The sequence below is a fragment of the Furipterus horrens genome, unplaced genomic scaffold (genome assembly GCF_987537825.1).
Source record: "Furipterus horrens unplaced genomic scaffold, mFurHor1.1.pri manual_scaffold_8, whole genome shotgun sequence".
Classification (NCBI taxonomy): domain Eukaryota; kingdom Metazoa; phylum Chordata; class Mammalia; order Chiroptera; family Furipteridae; genus Furipterus; species Furipterus horrens.
The window spans coordinates 81,293,113-81,308,918 of record NW_028327178.1 but is presented as its reverse complement, the minus strand read 5'-3'; the positions used below and the strand labels follow the sequence as shown (position 1 = coordinate 81,308,918).

The 15,806-nt window shown below is 51.0% G+C and overlaps 1 pseudogene; it reads left to right on the top strand.

The window, feature by feature from the left end:
• Positions 1-15,806, top strand: part of LOC150003233 (maestro heat-like repeat-containing protein family member 7) — a 76,461-nt pseudogene that overhangs the window by 54,196 nt on the left and 6,459 nt on the right.

Here is a 15,806-nt window from a genome sequence, read left to right as displayed (position 1 = left end):
GTGACTCCACGTCTCTGAGCCTCAACTCTCCATGTCTAAAATGGGAATAACAACCCACCTTGAGGGTCATTGTGAGAATTCAGTGACCCTGAATGTTAAATGTCTGTTCGTATCTGTATCCCCAGAGATATGCTTAGTGCCTGGACGATAGCAGATGCTCGATATTTGCTGAAGTAATAAATTGTCTGTAAAGCACCTGGCATAATAGCTGGGAAATAGGGTTTTGTATCGCTGTTAGCCCCCTGCCTCACAGGGAGTGTTTTCTGGACCATTCCAGGAATTTGCTAGCATGCCCATGGGTAACAGTGGGAAGCTGGGTTGCCCCCGTGGGCCTGGTCCCCATAACTATCTTACCCCCAACCTCCCAGCAATGGAGCAGAGATGTGGAGGCAGCTGATACTGTACAAGTACAACCATGAAGTCGTAAAGGTCCTGGACCTGCTTCTGCTCATCCTGAAGGAGGAGCCTGTCACCAAGAAGGGCGGGACCTCCAGCAAGCCACTAGCGGTGAGACCTGTCTGCCTGCCCCTTTTCTCCTCCCCCCTCCTGCTGGAGTCAACCCGCCCAGCTTCTAGGGTGCTGCTCTGCGAGCAGCTAGTTGTGTGGCCTTGGGTAAGTGTCTGTCTGTCTGCTCTTGACTGTGATCCATCGATGGCAGCAGTGCTGCTACTTACAGTTACGTCAGTGGCCTGGAATAGTAAACGTCTAACATTTACCTGGCACAGAGCAGATATTCAAGAAATTTCAACTGATATATTTAACAATTGTTTATTGAGCACACGTAAGTTCTGGAGACTCAGCAGAGAGCAAGACATTCTGAGGGAGGGAAGCAAATAAGCAAAGATATGGGGAATGGAGGAGTGGGTGGTATTATCCTTTACAGAGGGAGATCCTCCTGTTTAGGAACAGTCTGTGTCTTGCCCAAGGTCACACAGCCATTGAGTGGTGGTGGCAGGACTCAAACCCAGATCCCGTGCTTCCCCATCGGATCTCTCTGCCAGCATCGAGCTCTATGGATCAGGCGCCCCGTGCCCTCCCTGATTTCGGCATTTAATTCACTCCTCCCATGTATTCTCCAGTCACTCATCCATGCGTCTTGCTGAACAAGCATAGTTTGAGCATAGATAGGACGTGGGCAAATTTTTACCTTGTGGCATTGATACACCATTTGAGCAAGATTAAGCCAAGAGCAGAGCCTTATGGCACATCGCCAGAGGCTTTTCTCTACACCGCAGACTGCTTTCTTTGAATAAAGTATTCGTTTTGGGCTGCTGACAAGTGGAAAGGCTTTGAGTCCAAGAGACTCATCTTAGCTCTGCCACTGCCTCTCTGTGTAACCTTGGCCAGTCACTTCCCCCTCCTTAGCTTTCATAGTAAGATCTGTCAAATGAGTAGTCATAACTCCTGCCTCTCTGTCTTACCTGTTGAGAAGAGTGAGATAGTGGATGCGTGAAAGGGTTTCCTAAGCCGTGAATTACAAATAAGGGCCGTTTATTGTTCTCCTCCAGCCCACATTATGTCATTTATTTCCATGGGAACAAGTCATGGGCTCTTTCACTTCACAATTAAATGGGCCAGCTGCATGGTGGCACAAATTTCAATCATTTCTTTAGGAAGCAGTCTCCCTTCTCCTTCATTCACTTCTCACCACATCTGTGGGGCTGGCTGGACGAGGCCCAGTGACCTCACCTTATGGAGGATGAATCTGAGGCTCAAAGTGGGGCAGGGAGCGGTGGAGCCAGAAAGAGCCATCAGGTCTTGTGACTCCAACCCATTACTGCCTGCTCCCTGCCCCCACATTGTCCTGCAAGTCAGGGAGGATTCAGTGAGCCAAGTGTGAGGGGTGGGCCCAGGCCAGGACCAGAGTGAATGTAGGTGGGGAAGTTGGAGGGGGACAGCGGTGAGTGCAAATTTGGTCCTTGGGAACCTGGTGGGACAAATGCCAACGAAGCCAAATTCCCAGGGCTTGGGAGGATTGGTGTCGGGGAGGGTGTGTGAGGCAGGTTGTCATGGAGTTCAGAACAGGTCCTTCCTGGCTCCTGCTCCAGGCTGTGGCTTGTTTCTTTTAGCTGCTGGCCACATGGGGAGGCAGTGAGGGCAGTCCACCTTAATGGCCCAAAGTAAAGGGTCAGCTGGTGCCGCTTTGCGGTCTGTGTTCCTGTGGTACAAAAGAGGACGAGGAAGGGCATGCTACAGCCCTATCTGAAACCCTCGGTTCAAGACTCAGCCCTGCACCCCAGGGGCTAGGTGACCCTTGGGCAAGTCCCATCACCCCTCTGCTCTTGTCTCCTCACTGGCACAGTGGGATCAAGACCACCACCATGATCTTCCAGGGGTGTGTCAACATCAAAGAGGCAGGCTTTTGTTATTGCTCCAGTGCAGGGCTCACCCACAAAGCCAGAAGTGGGAGTCGGGATTCGGGAAGATCTGGGCTTTCCCAGGCCACGCCAGAGTAGAGCAAAGATCCAGGTCTGACCTCCTAGAGAAGCAGTCAGCAATGCTGAGACAGTGGGCCAGGACTTCCCACACGCCTCTTCTCTGCCCCCAGGCAGCCAGCGGCCTGTGTGAGCTCCTGTCCGTCGACAGCTGCCTGGACCATGTGAGGCGCATCTATCCCCAGCTGCTTCTGGCCTTGCTCGTTCAGGTGCATTACCACATCGGCCTCAACCTGTCTGGCCTCGTGGGTTCCCACAAGGATGCCAAGGAGGATGCACAGCTGTCTGCCTTCGTACCTGTGCGGTATGCTCCTGCTGTTCCTGGCTCAGGGAGGGCCACCCCCCAAGGGCCCTTCTGAAAGTCTTTAGGGCAATCGGTAAATAGAAATCAGCTGTGAGACTTGAAGAGAAAACAGAACCACACTTCTATGAGAGGCAATCATTTGTTCAGCAACTATTTGTGAGCCCTTGCTGTGTGTCAGACTCTGCTTAGTGCTGGGCTGCGGGAGAGAATCGGCCCTCCCCAGGGGGGTTTTATCTAAGGCCTGAACATCCAGTTTTAAATGATTAATTGGAATAGGTAATAAATGGACATGGTAAAAATCTCAAAAGACATTTTCTTCACCCAGTCACCCTCCCCAGAAGGACAGAGTTCTTTCATGACCTTCCAGAGGTGGTGTGTACAAAGATAAGCACACATTTATTTCTCTGTTTTTCTACCGATGGAACTGTGACCCTTACGCAGTTACACATTTTTGCTTTTAGCATATATTATGTCTTGGAGATCATTACATATAGTGCCACCCATTATTTTTCACAGCTGCATGATATTTCCATGTAAAAAATTAATTTCAATGTTAATTTCAATGTACCATAATTTATTTCACTAGAGTCCTCTTCATTTAGGCACTTTGAAGCCCTTTTTGATTACAAACAATGCTGCCGTGAGTTTGCTTGTCCACATGTCTGTATGTGCACACATGCGATCGTATGTATAGGAGGAATTCCTGACAGCAGAATGGCTGCAGCAAAGAAGGTTTCTGCATCTAAATAGTCAGGTGGAATAGGAATGTGTGGGGAAAAGGGTTCTTGACCAGTGACGTGATGGAAGAGAAATTGCAATATATCCTAAAGCACCGAACTTGCCAAATAGCCTCCAACAAGGGCACCGCCACCAGTGGTGTATGAGTGTCTGTCTCCTCGCATTTTGCCAGCACAATACTGTATAAAACATTTTCATCTCAGCCAGTCTGAGAACTGGGGGAAAAAAGGTACAGTAGTCCCTCTCTATATCGCAGTTCACTTATCGCAGCCTCACTGCATCAGGGAATTTAAAAAAATATATTATATTTGATTATTTATCGCGGATTTTTCGCTATATCACGGGATTTTGCGGTACTGTATACGTATGGTGTTAGAGTTACGTAGGTTTCAGAGTGTAGAATAAATGTAAGTTTCCTACTTCACGGGGGAGGGGGCTCTAGAACGTAATACCTGCGATAAGTGAGAGAATGCTGTATTTTGCTGCAATTTTAGTTTGTGTTTCTCTTCTTGTGAGCGGGGTTGAGGTTGAGATGCTATTTGTGTTTTCTGTGAGCCACTTGTTCTTGTCCTTTGTCCAATTTTATACAAAACTGTTGGGAATTTTCCTTAATTATTTGTAAAAGCGCTTACATATTAAGGACACTGCTCTTTGTCATTTATATTCTAGTTTGTTACGTGACTGGCAACTATTTTATTGTTTATTTATTTTTTGTTTGTTTGTTTTTGCCACTCAGAGATTTTAAATGTATGTAGACCGGTTTGTTAGCTTTTTCCTTTCTGGCTTCTCTTGAGTGTTATGCTCACAGTGGTGCATTTTGAGGGGCACAGGGCAAGCAGTTGTGCAGCTGGGCTTGGATTTGAGTCATGGTTCCACCACTTTGTGCTTTGCACTTTAGGGAAACTACCTTAACGTCTTGGTGGCTTGTTCCTTTGCCTATAAAATGGGGTAAGAGATTTCTACCCCCTAGGTGTGTTGTAAGGACTAAAGAGGATGGCATCACAGCAGGACACTGGCACTCATTCCCCTGGCGCTCACAGGTGCTGCCATGAGGGTGTCACCCCTGACTCAGAAAGCTGGTGGCTGGAGGGAAAACAAAACCAGAGGAAAGTGGAGGGGGCACTGGAGGAGGAAGAAGAGGAACACATCGTGGAAAAGTCCTGGGCTGCCGAGTGAAGGTGCAAACTCCGGACATGGAGGGCTTCAATCCGCTGACGCTTGCACCAGAGAGCTGGAAGAGAGCCTGAGCGCCCCCCCTCACCTCTGCCTCGCAGGAGGCAGCACCTGAGACAGAAAACCAGAGGTGGGCAAGTGCCACGCTGAAGGGGACCAGAAAAGCCACAGGGTGGTACCTGGGTGGAGAGGGCTGCATGCTGGGTCCCACCTGGAACCTCCAAGTGTGACCTTATTTGGAAAAAGAGTCTTTGAAGATAATTGAGGAGCTTGAGATGACATCCTCCTGGACGAGCCAGGTGGGTCCTAAATGCAGCAGTAAATGTTCTTACACGAAGAGGAAAAGACGCACACGGAGGGGAAGGCCACGTGAAGAGAGGCAGAGACCGGAGTGCCGCAGCCACAAGCCAAGGAACGCCATGAGTCACCGGAAGCAGGCGGAGGCCGGGACGGGTGCTCTCCTTGACCTTCAGAGGGAGCAGGGCCCTGCTGGCAACTGGATTTGGGATTTGTGGTGTCCAGAATGGAGAGAGAATAAATTTCTGTTGTTTTAAGCCACCAGTTATGTGGCCATTGGTTAGGGCAGCCCGAGGAAACTAGGCATCGGGGCGTGGAAGCCAAGTAGGTCTTGGGTGCTCCAGGCCCCGGTGAAGGAATGGAAAAGCTCTAAGGAGATGGCTAAGTGCACAGAGACTGTCGCACCCTCCCGTGAGGAGAGGTGGGTGGAGGCGATGAGTGTGGGCACCAGCTCTGTCACACAGACTTGGGTTTGACGGGGGTGGGGGCGTCCTGCTGGACCGGACACCATAGATAGAGCTTGACAGTGCATTGCGTGCACTCCAGCTTCCATGCTCTGCAGCAGCCTCGGGCTCTGAAGCAGCTGGTGTTAGATCCTTGCTCCCTGCCCTCTTCCCACCCCCCATCCCAGTGCAGGAACAGGGCAACACTGGCTCCATTTGCTGGGAAAAGCCAAGAACCTTCCAGGAAGGTGAAGCTCGCAGAGTTGGTGTTTGGAGAGCCGAAGGAAATGCACCCCCTACCCCGCAGCTTTCTCCCAACAGTGTACCTCTGCCTTTTTACAAACCAGCGCAGGCTGGCCTTCTTTGGGCTTTTCCAGGTGTCTCTTCGGGAGTGAGGTGGGGAGGAAGGGTGATGAAGAAGGTCATTTTTGTTAAACTTTGGAGCCTTATTGAGAAAGTGGTGAAGTGAGAGAAGACAAACTATGAATGACGTAGCTCTGTGTTTGGATGTTTTGGCCTAAATCTACATTCTTTGTGGGCTGCACAGATGAGGTCAGGGGTCTACTGTGACTGTCTGAAACCTCTTAAGTCACATTCTTTCCTGTGGAGCTTCTGAGCGCTGAGCTCAATGCTGTCCCCAAACCAGTTAGCGAGAGGCGACCAACTGCCACCGGACATGGAGACACATAACAGAGAGCACACGCAGGTGGTTCGTTCTGTTTTAGTTAAAGGTGCTGCTAATACTGGAACTGGAAGGTATAACCTTCCTTCTCTAAACAAAATGCATAAATCTCAGCTTAGCCAGTGCTGGAATTTCAGGGGCAGAGGGAGGACAGTGGATAGGAGAGTTGGGGAGGGTGAGCCCTCGGCTGTTAGGGTGAACAACACCTGGGGTCTGCCCCACTCCATCCCCTCGTGTGTGTGTGTGTGTGTGTATGCATGTGTGTGCATGTATGCACGTGTGTGTGTAACTAGAAACTCTTAACGGCATGGCTGGTGAAGGACTGTCCCCGACAGCACATGTTTCAAAGAATCCGCACAAGGATTGCATGACTTGAATTTCTACACTGGACTCATATTCATTACAAAACCCCAAACAGAAAAATTCAGAGCAAATTCCTGAACATCACCTGAGTTCCAAAATGCTTTGATGCCTTGTCCGGGATGCTGAGAACCACCAGCCGTGGGCATCAGCTGAACTAGGCCCACAAAACCGTGTCTTAAACTCTTAAAGCAAGGGTTTGGCTTTCTGGAAAACTGTGTTTAAATGTAAACTTTATTACACACATTGTCAGTTTTTATTTTACTAAAGGCTCATACACGCATGCACAGATCTACACACGTGCATATCCAGACACACACATATACAAGATATTCCCATGAGCAGCCGGGGCCGTGGCAGGCACGCAGGAGGATGACAGCCCCTGGCGGAGCCCTCCTCCTGCTCCCTCGTACCGGGGCTCCTCAGGCCCACCCAGGGCCTTCAAAGCACAGACCGGCGTCCGAGCCTGATAGTCCCCGGGTTGCGCAGGCTCCCCAGGAACTTTTGTTGTGCACCTAGACTTGGGACTCACTACTTAAGTGTCCTGAGCGAATGAAGGACTCAGGGTTGGACAGGAGACTGTGTCTGAAGGAGCAGAAAGGACTGTCCCATGGAGCTCCCCCCGCCATGGGCTTGATGGGGGTGGAGGGCAAGGTTGAGGCAGGACCTGGGCGGCGGGAGGCTCCAATCCAACCTCTCCTTTCAGTAAAGAAACTCAGGGGAAAAGTGAGGGTAAAGCAGCAGCTCCAAAGAGAGGGACGTCTTACTTCTGTTTACTTTCTTGTTCTCAAAGCTAAAAATTGTTTGTAAAAAAGCCACTTTTTGTGGATCCACTGGACACCACTAGCTATTGATTAGCATGACAGAGAGGAGCCTGTCTGGCCAGATGGGAGCTGATGGTGGGAGAGTCCTGGGTGGAGGGCGGCCCAGCCTGCTGGGGGCGGGGTGACATGAGGTCTCTGCTCCCTTATCTTGGCAGCTGGGTGGTCAAAGTGGTGAAAACCCTGCTGCTGAAGATGGGCTGCTCGTCCGAGGCCACCTTTCTGGATGAGCAGGGCGGCTGGGAGCTCATGGGACAAGCGGAGAACCACCACCGAGGAGTGACCCTGCTGGCTAGGTGAGGCAGGGGTTGGAGGGAGGGGAGGGACCTCAGTGTCTTCAGACAGACTTGGGTTTGCATGTCTCTGGGCAAAACCCTTCCCTCAGTCCATCACCTCTCCTCTAAAACCAGCAGATCCTGTCTGCCTTGGTGGATAGACAATATAGATGTGAACGATGGTACATGCTCTTCAGAGCAAACTGCTTACCACAGTACCTGGCAACCACAGAGCACTTAGGTTGTTTATAAAGCACCTTTCCTCACAGCATCATGAATTTAATACCCCCAATGCTACAGAAATGATGGGATGGCTGAGAGGTTCAGAGTGTGGCCTTGGAGGTAGTCTGCCTACGTCTGAATGCCCGCTTGCTGTGTCCCATCTGTGTGACCCAGGGCAAGTTACATCCCTGTCCATGTCTCCGCTTTCCCTTCAGTAGTAAGGAAGTAACAATAGGACCCAGAGCCAAGATTTGGGGTGAGGATTAAGTAAAGAACTCGGAACAGCCCCCGGCATATGGTCAGAGCTCAGACACACAGGTTAGCTCTTACTATCGTTATGCTGCCTGGTGGGGCAGGAATTACTGATGCAGAGGACGATGCCAGAGAGGGACAGTTGTGTCCCAAAGGTCACACAGCCAGGAAGTGGCCAAGCTGGGAAATGACCTGCTGACCCCAACTGGGGCTCTTCCCTGCAACCACACACAGCCTCCCATGGGGTCAGGAGAGGACAGACACCTTGATTTTAAAGATGTGAGTCCTGCAGGAATGCCTGCCTCAGCCCTGCACCAAGTGCCCAGGATGGGGTCTCCTTGGGGTCTCAGGATACAAGCACATTTATTGAGCACTTACTATGCTTGAGGCACCATGCAAAGAGCTGTATGTATGTGGATTACTCCATTTAATTCTCACCGCGACTGATGAAATAGTACTACTGCTATCCCAGTGTTCCCAAAGAGGAAACCAAGGCACAGAGAAGTTAAGTGACTTGCCAAAGTCACACAGCTAGTGGTGGGGCCAGGATTTGAACCCGAGCTGCCTTACTCCAGTCTCTGTGCACAGCTGCCACACTTCCTGGGTTCACTGATAATGGAGCATAGTGCAGTGGTCCCCAGACTTGAGCAAGCAGGGCTTGTTTCAACACTGATTGCTGGGCCCCACTCTCCGAGTTTCTGATTCAGTCGGTCTGGGATGGGGGCCCGAGAATGTGAATTTTTGACACGTATCTAGGGATGCTGATACTGCTAATCGAGGGGCCACGTTTTGAGAACCACTGACTTGGTACAATGAACAAGGCAGCTGGAGTGGGGGACCCTGGGCTGCGGTGCCAGCTCTGCCATTTTTCCAGTTCTGTGATCCTGACCAGGTTACACTTGAAGCCCCTGTCCCCTTATTTGGGAATAATAATAATGGTAATCTGCTCGAGGCTTAATGGGGAGGATCAAATGCAATAACAATGTGAAAGCACCTGGCTGCTGCCGGGCGCTTAGTGAGTGGGTCCTCACACCCTCTCCTTCCGGCCTCCTCCTCCTGGGGTGGTCCTGTTCAGTGGGCAGTCTGAAGCCAGGCTGTCTTACTGATTTGCCCTGTGCTGTTGGGCAAGCCACATTCCTACTCTAAGCCTCAGTTTCCCTGTCTGCAAAACAAAATAGTTAAACTAGATGGCCTCTGAGGTCCTGTCCAGGTGGGAAATCCTGGGAATGCAGAAGCCCAGGTGACCCTGTCTTGTCCATGGTTTGCAGTGTCTCAGCCAGACTCCCACACAGCAGGCCTCCCTGGGGCCGGAGAGCCTGAGGGACTGCTCCCCTTCCCCACCTGCAGGGCCATGGTGCACTGCTCCTGCGAGGACCTGTGCCGCATCCTCTACCTGCTCATCCCGCTCCTGGAGCGAGGCGATGAGAAGCACAAGATCACCGCCACCGCCTTCTTTGTGGAGGTACCAATGGGGCACCGCGTGCAGGATGGGGCTGCTCCCAGGCCTTCCCCTGAGCATAGGCTTCAGTTCACATTAGCGGTCTTTTTCCCCGCGCAAGTAGTACTTAACAATTGACAGTCTGTCGTGAGCATGAGTTCTCCTGAATGTGAAGAGCTCCTTCTTCCCTCCCTTTTCTCCTCCTCTCTCCACTCCTTCACCCCATTCCACTCTTCTCAGACCCCTTCTGTTCCCCAGGCAACCGCTATCCTTTGCTGGGCATTTCTGTATGCCAAGCACCAGATTGGAGCTATAAACATACGTTTGACTCTGTCCTGCCCTCAATGAATCCTTGGTGCAACAAAGGAGCGAGAGGACATCCCCGTTATAACATGGGGTGCTGTAGAGTGATGTGTGCTATGATGGGGCTCATCAGGGAGGGCTTCCTTGAGCAAGTGACATCTAAGCTGAGTGAGTGTGTGTGTGGGTACTAGGAAGGGGTTGCTGGGGAAAGATGAGTCAGGACATGGATAGGGTCAGACCCAGAAGGGGAGACTGACTTATAATAATAGAACATGTACTGAGCACTTACTACCTTCCAGGCACATTCTAGGAGCCTTACACATACCGATTCATGTAATCCTCACACAATCCGGTGGTGCAGATACCATTCTATCTCCCATTTCAGAGGAATAAACAGGCACAGATTTAAATAACTTTCCTAAGGCCATGCAGCCTGTAAGTGGCAGATCCAGCATTCAAACCCAGACATCTGAGCTCTTAGAACACTGTGTGTATGTGTGTGTATGTGTGCGCGCGTGTGCGCGCGTGTGGTAAAATACACATGGGGCAAGAGTAGGTTTACACTTGTGAGTACATTATTTTTGTATTATTATTTATTAATTATTGTATTATTTTCCATACGAACAGCTGTAAGCCTACTTTTGCCCCACCATGTATATCATAAAACTTACTGCTTTAATAATTTTAACTGTACAGCACAGTGGCATTAAGTGCATTCGTAGTGTTGTGCAGCCATCACCACCATCATCTCCAGAACGTTTTCATCTTCCTTCCCAAACTGAAACTTCCCATCCCCCCTCCTCTGGCCCCTGGAACCACCTTCTACTTCCTGTCTCTGTGAATCTGCCTTTTCTAGGTTTTGGACAAGTGAAATCTACACTATCTGGCATATTGTACTTAACATAAGGTTCTTAAGATTCACGGATGTTGTAGAATTTCGTTCCTTTTTAAGGCTAAATCATATTTCGTAGTATGTATATACCCTGTTTTGTTTATCCATTCATCGGTTGACGGACACTTGCAAAACCCACTCTCTTAACCTAGCCCTGTGTGCCTCTTTTGACTTGCCGATTGTCGTAGAGCGGGTCAGGGCTATCACCGGGGTCTGTACAGTGGGGCTCAGAGGCAGGAGGCTCAGGTAAGGAAGGCTTCCTGGAGGAGGTGCCATTTGAGACAGGCCTTGACAGGTGAGCAAAGTCTGCCAGGTGGACAGGAGGCAGCATGGCATTCCACGTACTCCTTGCATATTTTCTGCCTCTGCAGAAGTCCTCTTCTGGACTGCGAGTCTGCAGAACAAGGGCCATGCATTGCAGCCCCAGACCCAGTCCTCAGAGGGCTCCCAGATGGGGAGATTGAATAGAGGAGTGAGGGTCGGAATGGACACTTTGCCTGGCTTTGCAGGCACCAGCAGAACATCACCTCCAGGATGATAAGCATGGGTCTTACTTCTAATTTTCCGCATGGTTCCGGTGTGGAAAGGGAAAATACCATTTCTTGAGGGCCTACTATGTCCCAAACCCTGTGCTGACCGCTTTCATTTGTTAGTTACCCTTCTAATCTGCACAGCAGTGCTGCAAAGGAAGACTTGTGAGGCACAAGTTTAGGGGCATTTTTCCAGGTCACGCAGCTCAGGAAGTCCAGAGAGCTTCAGACCACGTCTCCATGACTGGCTCTCCTATTGCAATCAGCCTTAGTCTTAAGTGGCTGCCACACAGTTTCTTTGGGGAGGGGGTGGAAAGTTGGACCTTGCCAGATCTCGGGGGATGCTCTTGTGTTCACCACAAGGTCAAGGACTCTAGACTTAATCTTCCGCAGCATTCCCCTGGAACCCTGAGCAGTGGCCCTTCCTCTGGGAGCAAGGGTCCTCCCCTAGGCTCTCCGACTTCCCAGAAGAGGTGGTGGTCTGCTCCTGGCCAGAGCCAGGCCTGCTGCATACACTCTGGAACTTTGATGTAGCTCAGATGTTCCTCCCTAGCCCCCCAGGCCCCTATGCTGTGAGTGTCGTATGTGTACTTGCTTCTACCAATGGCCGGAGAACTCCTCTAGGGAGCTTTGTGACCTTGGGTGAGTCACGGAACCTGCCTGTGCCTCGGTTTCCTCACCTGTAATACGGGGATAATGAACTGCCGATCTCATAGGTTTCGATGAGGATTCAGTGAGTTTACATCCATCACTCAGAACAGTTCCAGGACACAGGAAGTGCTCTCTGCGAGTCAACTCTGTTGCTATTATTACCATCATCATCATCTTTACTCTTTCCTGTATTTCTAGTGCCCAGCACAGAACCTGGTGCATAGCAGGCCTGAGTATCTTGTATGGATGGGTAGGAGCCCCTCTCCCCAGCTCCCTCTTCTCATTATACAGACACATGGTCTCACTAGTCTCAGTAGATATAGGGCAAGGTAAGAGGTAGGAGAAGTGTTTATGAGGACAACTAGGAGGAAACTGAAGAGCGGTGGTTGTGGTGGGTGGGGAGGGTGTGGAGGGAGAGGAAGGAGATGAGAGTGATGCCTGGTTTGGGGCTGGGAAAAGAACTGGGGGTGGGGGAATTGCTAACCCTGCAATGGGGACACAGGAGGAAGGGCAATTCTAGTGAGGAAAGGAACCAAATTTCATGTTTCAGGCAACAAGTGTCCCCTAAGCACATATGCCACAACACAGCTGTCTCAAAGGGACCCAAAGGAGAAACACTCGTTTGTGTCCTCAAGGAAACCCACAATGGGAGAGGGCAGGCAGATACATTAGCAGAGGGGAGTCCTAAGGTCTCCATGTTCAGGGCCCTAGGGGGCCCAGAGAAGGGAGCCAGCTGCCGAGGTGAGTCTTGGGGGCACTGTCAGACATGGCTTCTCAGGGGTTGAGTTCTAGATGGAGTCACGCAAAGTAAGCATGGGCTAGAGCGGAGGTGGCTGCTGTGGCAGAAGGGCATCCTGTCCACCCTAAAGGGACAAAACAGTCTGGGTCATTCCATGAATGGTGCGCAGCTTGTTTAGAAGCTGGTTGATAGTGAGTGTGGCTAGAGGGCAGGCAGGCACGAATGGGGCCCCAGAGCAATTAGGGTTGATGGTGGAAGGCAATGGGGGAGAATGGGGGCTCTGAGCTGGGTAGTGACATGTTCAACTCTGACATGAGGTGCTGGACATCCAGTGGAGGTGTGCGGTAAACTGTTGGTTTTCCAAATTGGAAGCTCCAGATGGAGGCTGAGCCGGAGGCACAGACTTAGGAGTTATTTACCCAGGGACAGCAGTTAAGATTCTGAGAATGGAGGGCTCACTGGGAAGAGTAGGCAGAAAGGACAGGGCACAGGGCCGTCACCACTGAATGCCGGGTGGAGACAGAGGACCAGTGGCTATCACTAACCAAAGCTGGACTGTCCAATATGGTTGCCACCAGCCACATGGGACCTAGTGACCCTTGTAATGCAGTCTGAATTGAAATGTGTTTGGGTATAAAATTCACACCAAGTTTCAGTGTGAAATATATCAATAATTTTTATATTGATTACATGCTGAAATGATACTAGTTTGGATATACTGGGTTAAATAATATGTATTAGTAAAGTTAATGTTACCTATTTCTTTTCACTCTTTTAATGCGGTATTAGGAAGTGTAGGCCTGTACATGTGGCTTGCATTGGACGGTGCTGACTGGGCAATAATTGTTCGTGCCCCACACCCGGCCCCTGGTCATCCGGCCTGTGCTACCAGTGCGTGGGGACCCAGAGGGCTGCCTATCCCCTCCGTCCAGGGAGTAATCACTGTTCCTCCCTTAGCTCCTCCAGATGGAGCAGGTGCAGCTGATTCCTGAGAAATACTCTTTGGGGCGGATGGTGGAAGGCCTGAACCACCGCGATCCCATCATGAAGGTTCTGTCCATCCGAGGCCTGGCCACTCTGGCCCGCAAGACTGAGAAGGTAAGCCAAGGGTAGAGGAAAGCCCAGCCCAGCTGGACTCTGGGTTGGAGGAAGGACGGAGCTTGCTGTCATCGACTTTCAGATGCCGGTGGCTAGAATCAGAATCGGAGCCTGTTTCTGTCCCTTCCTCAGCTGCTCCATCTGTAAAATGGGTATCCCTTAATAATTCCCTAAATACTTCATTTGTTTTGAAGTAGTTTGTAATCCAGAGTTTTCATAATGTCCCTAAAGGCAGTGTGTGTGTGAGAGGGGCTGGGGATGGCAGTAATTATTCCTGCTTTACAGATTAGGAAACCAAGGCTAGGATTGTTGGGACATCATTAGCATTTCTTAAAGTGCTTTGTTTTTTTCTACCAAGCACTGTTATGGCTCATGATATATATATATAGCAGGTGAAATGACAAGATGTAGACTCTAAAGCTAACTAATAATTATACAAGGAAGGGAGTAGACAGCCAAGTGCTTCGGGTATTCAGGCCAGGAAGGAGTCGGCAGGGCCAAAGAAGGCTCTGAGGACAGCAAAAGCTTCAGTGAGGGTGTCCCAGGCCGGAGGGATGGCAGAAGCAAAGGCCTGGAAGTGAGCCTTGTTGCACTGAGTTCTTCTCGGTGAAGCAGAGGCTGGGTCTCCCACCTGTTAGCCCAAGTAGGAGGCCCCATTCCAAATGCTCCTGCCCCACAGACCACCAAGGTGCAGGCTCTTCTGCCCTTCATGGTGAAGGCTCTGAAGAATGTGGATGGGCTGCTGTTGATGGAGGCAGGCGAAAACCTCAAGACCATCTTCAAGGGGCTGGACCACAAGAAACTGAATGACAGCTCAGCCTATGTGGAGCTGCTGCAGATCCTGCTGCCACACTTCAGTGATGTAAGGGACCCCCTTGGGTGTGGGTGGGAGGGGTGGGAGTTGGCTATAGAGGATGGTTCTTTACTTCCCTGCAGGTTGCAATACCTCCATGGCCCACTGGCACCTGGGCAGTGCCAAGTGGGCAGGGCCAAGTCAGCCCAGGGGAAGGGGTACCTCATTCATCATTCCAACTTGTCTACATCTTTTTGTAATAGGTCTGCATAGAAAGGTCCTTTTCTAATTGTCTCGCATGGAGGGAGCTCTTCTTTTATAATCAAGTCTCCCAGTGACTTGCTTCATTGCTATTGGTCCACCTACAGGAGGTGCATTTCTTATTGGTCCAGGCAGAGGGCTCATTTTCCCACTTGACTCTAAGACATGTTTTGGGTGAGCAGGAGGCCTGGCTGGGAAGAGCGGGAGGAGCTCCAGACCTGGGCTCCAGCAGGGAGACACCAGCCCCAGATCAGGCCCACCAGGGGGCCTCTGCTCTTCTCTGTCTCTGTGCCTCCTGTGCCTGGAGGGCCACTCAGAACGAGTGGAAGGAAGGCCGTGGTGTGTCCCTGTGAGGCGCAGAGGCCCAGGCTGCCTCCTGGAGGAGGGAGCGTGCCTGAGCCTCCACGTCTCTCCCAGTCACGAGAAGACGTGCGCTCCTCCTGCATCAAGCTGTACGGCAAGGTGGTCCGGAAGCTGCGGTCGTCGCCCCGCACCCCTGCCATGGAGGAACAGCTGATCAGCGCCTTGGTTCCCCTGCTGCTGACCATGCAAGAGGGCAACACCAAGGTGGGCCCGGTGAGTGTGCGCAGGACCCTGGCCCTGCGGGTGCCTCTCCCTCTATGGAAACTGATCCGGAGTCACTAACCACTCTGGTGAGAAGTCTGTTTTCCGAAAGCACCTGTGTCAGGATTCCTCTTCCAAACACCAGCTGCGCTTGTCCACTTCAAATAGGAATTGATTTTCCAAAGTGCCGTTTCACACGACTTTCTTCTGGAACATGTTCTGGCTGTCCCGGAACTCCACAGCTCTGGTATTCTCTTTCTGTTGGTCCTCAGTGCTGCGTGAAGACCCTGTCCCGCTGTTCTTGCTTCATGGCGTGGGACTTGCCAAAAAGAGCTTATAGCCGGAAGCCCTGGGACAGCCAGCAACAGACGGTGGCCAAGATTTGCAACTACCTTGTGAGTGCTTCCAAGACGCCAGTGGTTCCTTATGAGTATGTTGGAGGTGGGCAGTTCTTTCCTTTCCTCTTCTTTCTTTTTACATCTTGACTGGAAATTCCAATAGCACCCATGAGTTGTTGGCTCCTGAATGTTCATCT